The sequence below is a fragment of the Rutidosis leptorrhynchoides genome, chromosome 4, assembly GCF_046630445.1.
Source record: "Rutidosis leptorrhynchoides isolate AG116_Rl617_1_P2 chromosome 4, CSIRO_AGI_Rlap_v1, whole genome shotgun sequence".
Lineage (NCBI taxonomy): Eukaryota > Viridiplantae > Streptophyta > Magnoliopsida > Asterales > Asteraceae > Rutidosis > Rutidosis leptorrhynchoides.
In genome coordinates, this window is record NC_092336.1 from 505,609,713 (window position 1) to 505,617,511 (window position 7,799).

At 34.1% G+C, this 7,799-nt stretch overlaps 1 long non-coding RNA gene across 2 annotated transcripts; it reads left to right on the forward strand.

The window, feature by feature from the left end:
• The first annotated feature begins 3,166 nt into the window (after positions 1–3,166).
• On the forward strand, positions 3,167–6,931 carry LOC139844803 (uncharacterized). Of its 2 annotated transcripts, XR_011758095.1 has the most exons (4): positions 3,167–3,249; positions 3,325–4,765; positions 4,863–4,974; positions 6,813–6,931. It is a non-coding gene; the product is annotated as an uncharacterized lncRNA (long non-coding RNA). The 2 variants fall into 2 exon arrangements; XR_011758094.1 differs by having other exon boundaries at positions 3,173–4,765.
• Positions 6,932–7,799: the final 868 nt, after the last annotated feature.

Here is a 7,799-nt window from a genome sequence, read left to right on the forward strand (position 1 = left end):
TTATATACTAAGCAGCACTAATATTCGCTTACGGATTACTATATAAGCAGAGATAAAATTAAAATTCTGTAATTATACACCCGTTGGAAAACAAACCACTCTTCTTTTAAAACCCTCAAAATCGCAAATACTTTCTGGCTGCCTTACGATGATGGTTTCCCCCCTTGAGTCTACTTATATATGGGTCCCAACGATCAAACCTAGGTACAGTAAATAATTCCCAATTTTCCGCCATTCTACTCTCATACTGCAATGTCGTCGGCACCGGCACCGGAGATGTTCCCATCATTGAGGCTACGCTGTTATGTTTTAACTTATTCAATATACACGGTTGCTTCATATCATCAATTGTCGTCATCATAATCATAATCGTGACTTTAAGGCAAAAATCATTACAACAATTTCATCAGGTACGCTGCTGATACACAAGAATTTAGGGTTTTGTTTCATTACAACAGTTTCATCAGGTACGGTGCTGATACACACAAATTTAGGGTTTTGTTTATTGTATGTATTTACCTATGGCATGTTCATATTTAATGTGTTTCTTTTACTAGTGTTAAATTGTTAATCTTGAATCATCAGAAGGTTGTAGATTAGGATTTCTGAGGTATTTCTTTCAAGAAACAGTGAGTTTAATTTGTTTTATTTTAATAATATTTCAAGAAACATCGTTTTTCATTAAGGTTCTTGAAAATATTTTGTCCAGAAACATTGTTTTTAATTAGTTCAAATCTATCTTTTTTCAAGAAAACATTTTTTTTTTTTTCATTACAGTTTCAGTCTTTCAGAATATTTTTTTTAGGGAACATTGTCTTTAGTTATGGTTTCCAAGAGTTTTTTCAAGAAACATTGCTGTGATTATCAGGGGACTTTTTCAAGAAAACCTTGTTAACTATCACTTATGTTGAAATTAATGGAATAAATATTTTATGTAAAGCTTTGTTTTGATAATCCAGAGTATTCAAACTTGTTGTAGCTTGAGGTTTGTGCTATAAGGTTGATCTGGTTGTTGTGGGCTTTTAATGCAGTGGGCTTGTTTTCTTGATATTGTATTTCTTTTCTACTCCAATTTTTTCTTTCTGATTTTGATTTGCTTATATGTCATTATCTGTTTCTTTTCAATGGTAGTTTTAATTTTAATCATAGTTTACTGATTTCCGGCTTCATTTGTTTTGCCTTTTAATAATGAATTTTTACTTCACATCAAGGCTTGGAATCCCCTAAACTAGAACACCTAAACCCCTATTTCAACCTTTTTGTGCTTTGAGGCTTGTACTTTAAGGTTGATCAGGGTTGTACGTAGGTTGTTAAAGTAGCGGAATTGTTTCCTTGATAGGGGTATCTTTGATGTTCTCCTCTTTATTGATTTCATTATATCTTTTCAATTAACTTTCTAATCGTTTTTAACGTTTTCCGTTCACGTTGGTATTAGATTCCATAAATATTTGCCTTTTATTGTCAATTTTTCATCTACAAGTATTTTTCTGTGCAAATAAGCAGCAGGATTGCTTTTCGTGAAGTGGGTACCTCTGTTTTGTGTTATTTTATTTTATATATCTTATTATTATAAATAATTGTATCGTTTCACTTATTTACTTCCCTATTTTTTAGTTTTTATTTATCGATTTTTACCTCACATCCGAGTTTCCATTTACTGGCACATATAAACACCCGTTTCCACCTTGTTGTACTTTGAGGCTTGTACTTTAAGGTTAATTGGGTGTATGTATGTTGTTTATGTAGTGGGTGCTCGTTTGATATTGGTATCTCTAGCTTCTTCTTTTTTATTTATATATATTTTATATTTATATTTTATTCTATCAAATTCTCACCTCACATTCAAGAAGTTGGAATCCGTTAACTGGAACACCTAATCACTTGTTTCAGTCCTTTTGTACTTTAAGACGTGATTCAGGGTGTACTTAGGTTTTTAAAGTTCTGGGGTTGATTTCTTGGCATGTGCGGGTTCTCCTGTTTATTGGCTGTGTTAGTTTTAATCACATTTATAATTGTCATTATGACTTTCCATTCTTTTTGATATTAGCTTTCTTTTTAATTAGGTTTTTGTTCAGATTCATAGTATTTTTTGATCATATATCTTGGTATATAATATTTTTACATGTATACTTTTGTAGTTTATATTCTTTTTATTAAATTTTGATTTTTAGTAATGTTAATTACCTTAATTCGAGAAGTTGAAATCTTATTTTTAGCATCTGAGCACCTGTCAACAATCTTGTACTTTGAGGCTTGTACATTGACGTTGACCGGTTGTATCTAGACCGGTAAAGTAGTGAGATTTCTTTTTATCTACTATACCTTTTTTGGTTTCATTTTTGATTATCCTCGTCATTTTCCAATCTATCTATACTAATATAGTTTATATTTTACTTGCTTGTCCTCTTGTAATTTTAAGGCCTTTTTTTTTTTTTTTTTTTGTTGGTAAAGGGTGCTCACCCGGTGAGTCAACATGACCCACAACAACCGAAAACACGATTTATGAGTTGTTCCATCTGGCCTTCAATCTTTTCTTTTGGTTTTCAATAAAGTTTATTTACCAACATTTGTGAAGTTGGAATCTCTTACCTCTTTTCCTTTTTTCTTATTTCCTAATACTGAAAATATACTTTATTGTTGAGAACTTGCAAACACATCTCTATTACATCTGAACCCCATTTCAACCATGAATTTTCTAATAGTTTTGAGGTTCTCTGCTATGCACAACTAAATTATCTTCATATTAAGTCAGTTTTATGTATTTATGATCCTTTAGTTTCAGCCTCTGATATTATGATCATATATGCTCTAGTTTTATGAACTATTTTTTTTCTTTCTTTAACATGGCATGGAAAATTATTGTTGGACACCAAGTTATTAGAACACACAGGAGCTATTATTAGCACACAGAGGAGCGAGAACAATTTGCAAAGGAACATGTCCTAATACCCATTCATGGAGATTTTGCAAATAGCTGCGAACTAAGTATCTAATTTCATCTCTTTCAATGTTGAGGAGGTAGATGGTAATTGCTTTCTTATATTACCATGATGAATTGATGTCCAATATCACTACTTGTATTGCGTGACTTGAATTTTGTTCTTGGTTTCTATGTAAATAGAGTTGAATAACAGAGTCTGCTTTTGCCATGTAGGATAATTTGGAGAACTCATTCACCTGTCTGTTTCTTAATATTACCAATAATTGTCACAAGTTGCGGTTGCTGGATCTTCAAATGCGTCTCATGTAGTAGGTTCATCGTGAACATATACAAATTTAATTCATTTTATTAATAATGACTTGAAATGTATTATTAATTCACAGGTTGGATGCAGATGATGATGATGCTAGTGTTAGGATTTTGGTTGCAGTCCACCTTAAAATTGGTAACTTCAATTGCTATGTTAATTTGGATTTTATTATGTTTAGGGTGTATTAATTTGGTGTTTGTGTGATTATATTTTGGTTAATCTGTGTAATTTATTATCTTGAACCCTAACTTTTATGCTGCAAATTTGATTTTAAAAATTATGATTTCGTGTTTTATATCTTTCTTATTGTAGTCTTGGTCATTTTCTTATGTTTTTTTTAACGTTATACATTTGTCTTTTTGTGTGTTTTTTGGGTAAATGGTGTTCACCCTGTGAGTCAATATGATCCACAACAAACTGAAAACCGAAAACACATAACACAATTTATGAGATGTTCCATTAAGTTTGGAAAATTGTTACTTCTTTTCTTTTTTTCTTATTTGCTAATCATGAAAATATACTCCACTGTCGAGAACCTGCAAACTCATCTCTAACAGTTATGATTCCGTAGTTTCAGCCTTTGATATTATTATGATCATATATGCTTTAGTTTTATGAACTAATATTGTTCTTTGACATGGTATGAAAAATTATTTTTGTTAGACATGGAGTTGCTGCTGTTCATTAGCCATCAAACGTACTTGTATAACAATTCAGAACTTCAAAAACGATATGTTCTTAAAGATTAGCTATTGTTCTTCACTGGTAAAACATGTATGTTACTTAGGTCAGGTCGATAGAGAGTTTTTTAGTTATAAATTGTATATGTAAGGTGCTCTATTCATTCAATTTGTAAAGGAAAACTTCCCTTACTGTCCAAACACTTATGATTAGTTCGTAGCTGTAGTTCTTCAGTTTAAATTAGCACATGACTACCTGTTGTTAAAGTCATGGTTATACATATACACGGATCTAGAGTAGCCTAATTGTTTAGCACACTATACAGAGTTGCACACATTAGTTATTACTTGCAGGAATATATGTTTAAATTATTGCAGATTTGCAGGGGAAATATTACCAGGTTGCCGAGTATTGGATGTGGGGCCCACCTATGTACTTGAACCCTTTTTTGTACCTTTTGAGGTGCTTAGGTGCAGACACCAACACGTATGATTGTATGAACATGATATCTTTTTCTGTAGTTATATATTTCACTTCAAATATCAAATGCTTTAATGCTACAACCGAACATATGATTTAACCTTTAGTATTGTATTGTGTATCAGAAATCAGTAGTAACATACAATTTGGTTGCTTCAACAGTAAAAAAATGTATTATGTTGCCTTTATCTTAGAACTTAAGATAAGACTACTTAATCTTCCTGGAAAGTCTGCTTACTTCTTATTTTAAAATTAACTTTGTGGTGTTTGGTCAGTTTCAGTGTGTTGTATGGATATTGGTACTTCCTTAAAAGAGGTTTTGTTGGTGCACTTCTTATTTATGACATCACCAGGTATCAGGCTTATAAAAGTAGGTATTTTTTTATTGCTTATGCGCATGAGGGAAACTTTTAATCATCTTGCTTATGCTAGCTTGTTGCATGATGCCAGGCAGCATGGGAATGCAAACATGAGGATTATGCTTATCTGTAATAACAAGAGTGATCTTGCACACACAGGAGCTATTACCACAGAAGAACGACAACAACGGCCTAACATTCATGTAGATTCTGCAAATAAACTCCTCACAATGTTGAGATTTTATACTTTTATTTTTTCTAGAGTTCGATGTCACGCGCTTGGTAGCGTATAACACCGAACTGGGGATACTTAATCATGCGCATATCTGCATCCGCGGATTTCACGCATGCAAGTGCGCTATTACGCATTAAGTGCTTAAGGTCAATGCAGTCAATGCGGAATCATTGACTGACTCTATCTTCGCGCTTGGTTAACCTGCGGCATGCGGATGGTACGTGCGCTATTCCCAGGTCGGTTTACACATTCCTTCTTGACCAAGGATAAGATCTATCCTATAATTATATCCGATATTCGGGGATTGAACTTCAGGCAGGTTTAAAACCCATGGAAATTTGATTCTACTATTTTCATGGTGTCTCACACTTTTTTTAACTTACTTATTGGCCGGAGGTCCATTCAGAAGCATCTCTCTATAGAACATTGAGAGGGAGGACTTTCTCTACTCTTGGGGTGTTTCACTCTGGGTGGAGAAATGACTTGTCTTTATTCTAGGATGGGAGAAGGATTGTTGTTGTTGATATCCGATATTCGGGGGAGTTAGTTATGGGAAGGATTAACACAATCTTAGGTGATTCTAGAACTAAGGTTTGCCTATAAATACAAACCCTAAACCCTCATAACAACACACAAAAATTACGTAGAAGACACTGTCGAATTCATCTTCGGCCAAGCTTACGTAAACTCACAATCATCATCGTTCATCTACAAGGTTATCAGGGAACCTACAACCTTTTAGAGGCCATCGATCGACGAACGTCATCGATGGTGGACTTAACCATTTAGCCACCCCATCGATATTATTATATCGATCTGGGTTATTCCGGTAGCCGGATAGGAGAGCTAAATACTAAGATCCTTAAACCCCACACTATTCGTAGCCCAGTGGTTAGGGCCTGAGTCTCATACATGTATAATTGTATTTATGATGTGGCAGACATTCATTTTTGCTCCATCAGTTGCACTGCATGTTGCTTAATAATGCTTTGATAAAATTTGTGTCAACCCTGGAAATTTTGATGCATACTCTCCATTTTGTTTCCTTTGTCAGACTTTCATTTATTGTTTTATATTCAATATTCAATTTTGTGACGCATAAAGAAAGATATTAGTGGTCACTTAAGATTTTATGACTTAACAAACTTTCTTGTATAGTCCAGTATAGTGATTAGATGCATTTGGGTTTCATCTTTTAGAGTTTAAACTTCAAACTAGATGCCAAGGCATTTGGTAGTTAAAGTATAGGTTTATTTGTTGTTTGTGTGGTGTTTTTAACTGTTCACTCTCCGGTTGCGCTCCACGTGTCACCCTCGTTATTCAGCCACTTGCTCACATGGAACTTTCTTTATTACGAAGTCAAAACCTCCCCAGCAGCTGCCTTCTTTTCACACTAGAGCTTCGTTTAAATTGACACGTGCTTCTTACTAATTCATGACTCATCTCCATCCTTATCCTACATGAACTTTTTTTACAAACGCATATCACAAAAAGTTATACCTTCTCATCTTCATAGATTTGCGACTGTAAAACTTCCATAGGTTAGAGGTATGTTTATTTCTTCATCTCTTGTATTTTTCTTTTTGGCCCTTACAGAAATTGACCCGCCTCAACCCGTTACCCAACACACCACTCTGCGCTTCTGGCAACCTTTAGGGTCATGTGGTGATTATTTATTACTCTATGTCTGTAAGTTTATGATCTTAAAGGCTCTCATTAGGTATATGATGAGGAGCTGATTGGTAAATTGTCTGTAAATTGACCCTGGTTGGTAAAATGCTCTGATTGGTAAATCGTTATTTACAGGTCATGCAAATAGCTGATAGAGGAGCTGATCGAGTTCGAATAACGGTGCAAGGGAAAAGATATACTCCAGGACTTAACCATCACAAGTCATCACAAGTTTGGGTACAAGATGTCACAGGTTTAAATTCTGTCATCCCTATCCTTACCTATTACTGCTCTTTTTGAGTAGTAATGAGGGACTTTTTTGATATCAATTCACATTGGACATCATATAGAATCTATTATCTATTATTCTTATGATACCATAATACCATATAGTGTATGTCTGAGCTTCCACAAAATCCAAAAGAATGTAATCTAACATCATCAAATAAGAGACATTTTTTCCATACGAATAAAAACAGTAGGCTCCGTTTGGTTCACGCAATCTCAAGGGAATTTGATGGAACTAGAATTGAATTCCTTAAATCGCTCCGTTTGGTTGACATATTTTGGAAGGAATTAGATTTTAAGGAATCTTGACATTCCTCCATCTATTGAATGTTCATTCGATGTTGAAGTATTCCAATATTGAATCTATGAAAATCAAACATCCTCGAATATTTACTTTATTTTTACGAACATTTCGACTCGCGTTTTCGTCTCGCGCTTTGGGGCGCGTTATCGCTGCGTGTTTTCAGCTTGCGGTTTTTGCTCGCATTTTCGGATCGTATTTTTCGGGCGCGTTTTCGATTCGCATTTTTGTTTCGCGTCTTCGATTCGCGAATCTGAAAACCAAACGCGAGTTTGAAAATGAAAACGAAAATTTGGAAACGTAAAATTTTTAGTTATTTTATGAAATGGAATTCAATTCCATTCCATGTCAATAAAAATCACATTTTTTCACATTCAATGGAATTTATCAATTCCGGACAAATTCCATTCTTCCAAAAACATTTTTCCAACCAAACGGGACCTTAATTATTTCCGAGCTTCCACAAAATCCAGAGAACCGCTGCCATGATCCCGACCAGTCCTCTATCCAACCTGCTATCTCTTGCAAAGAAT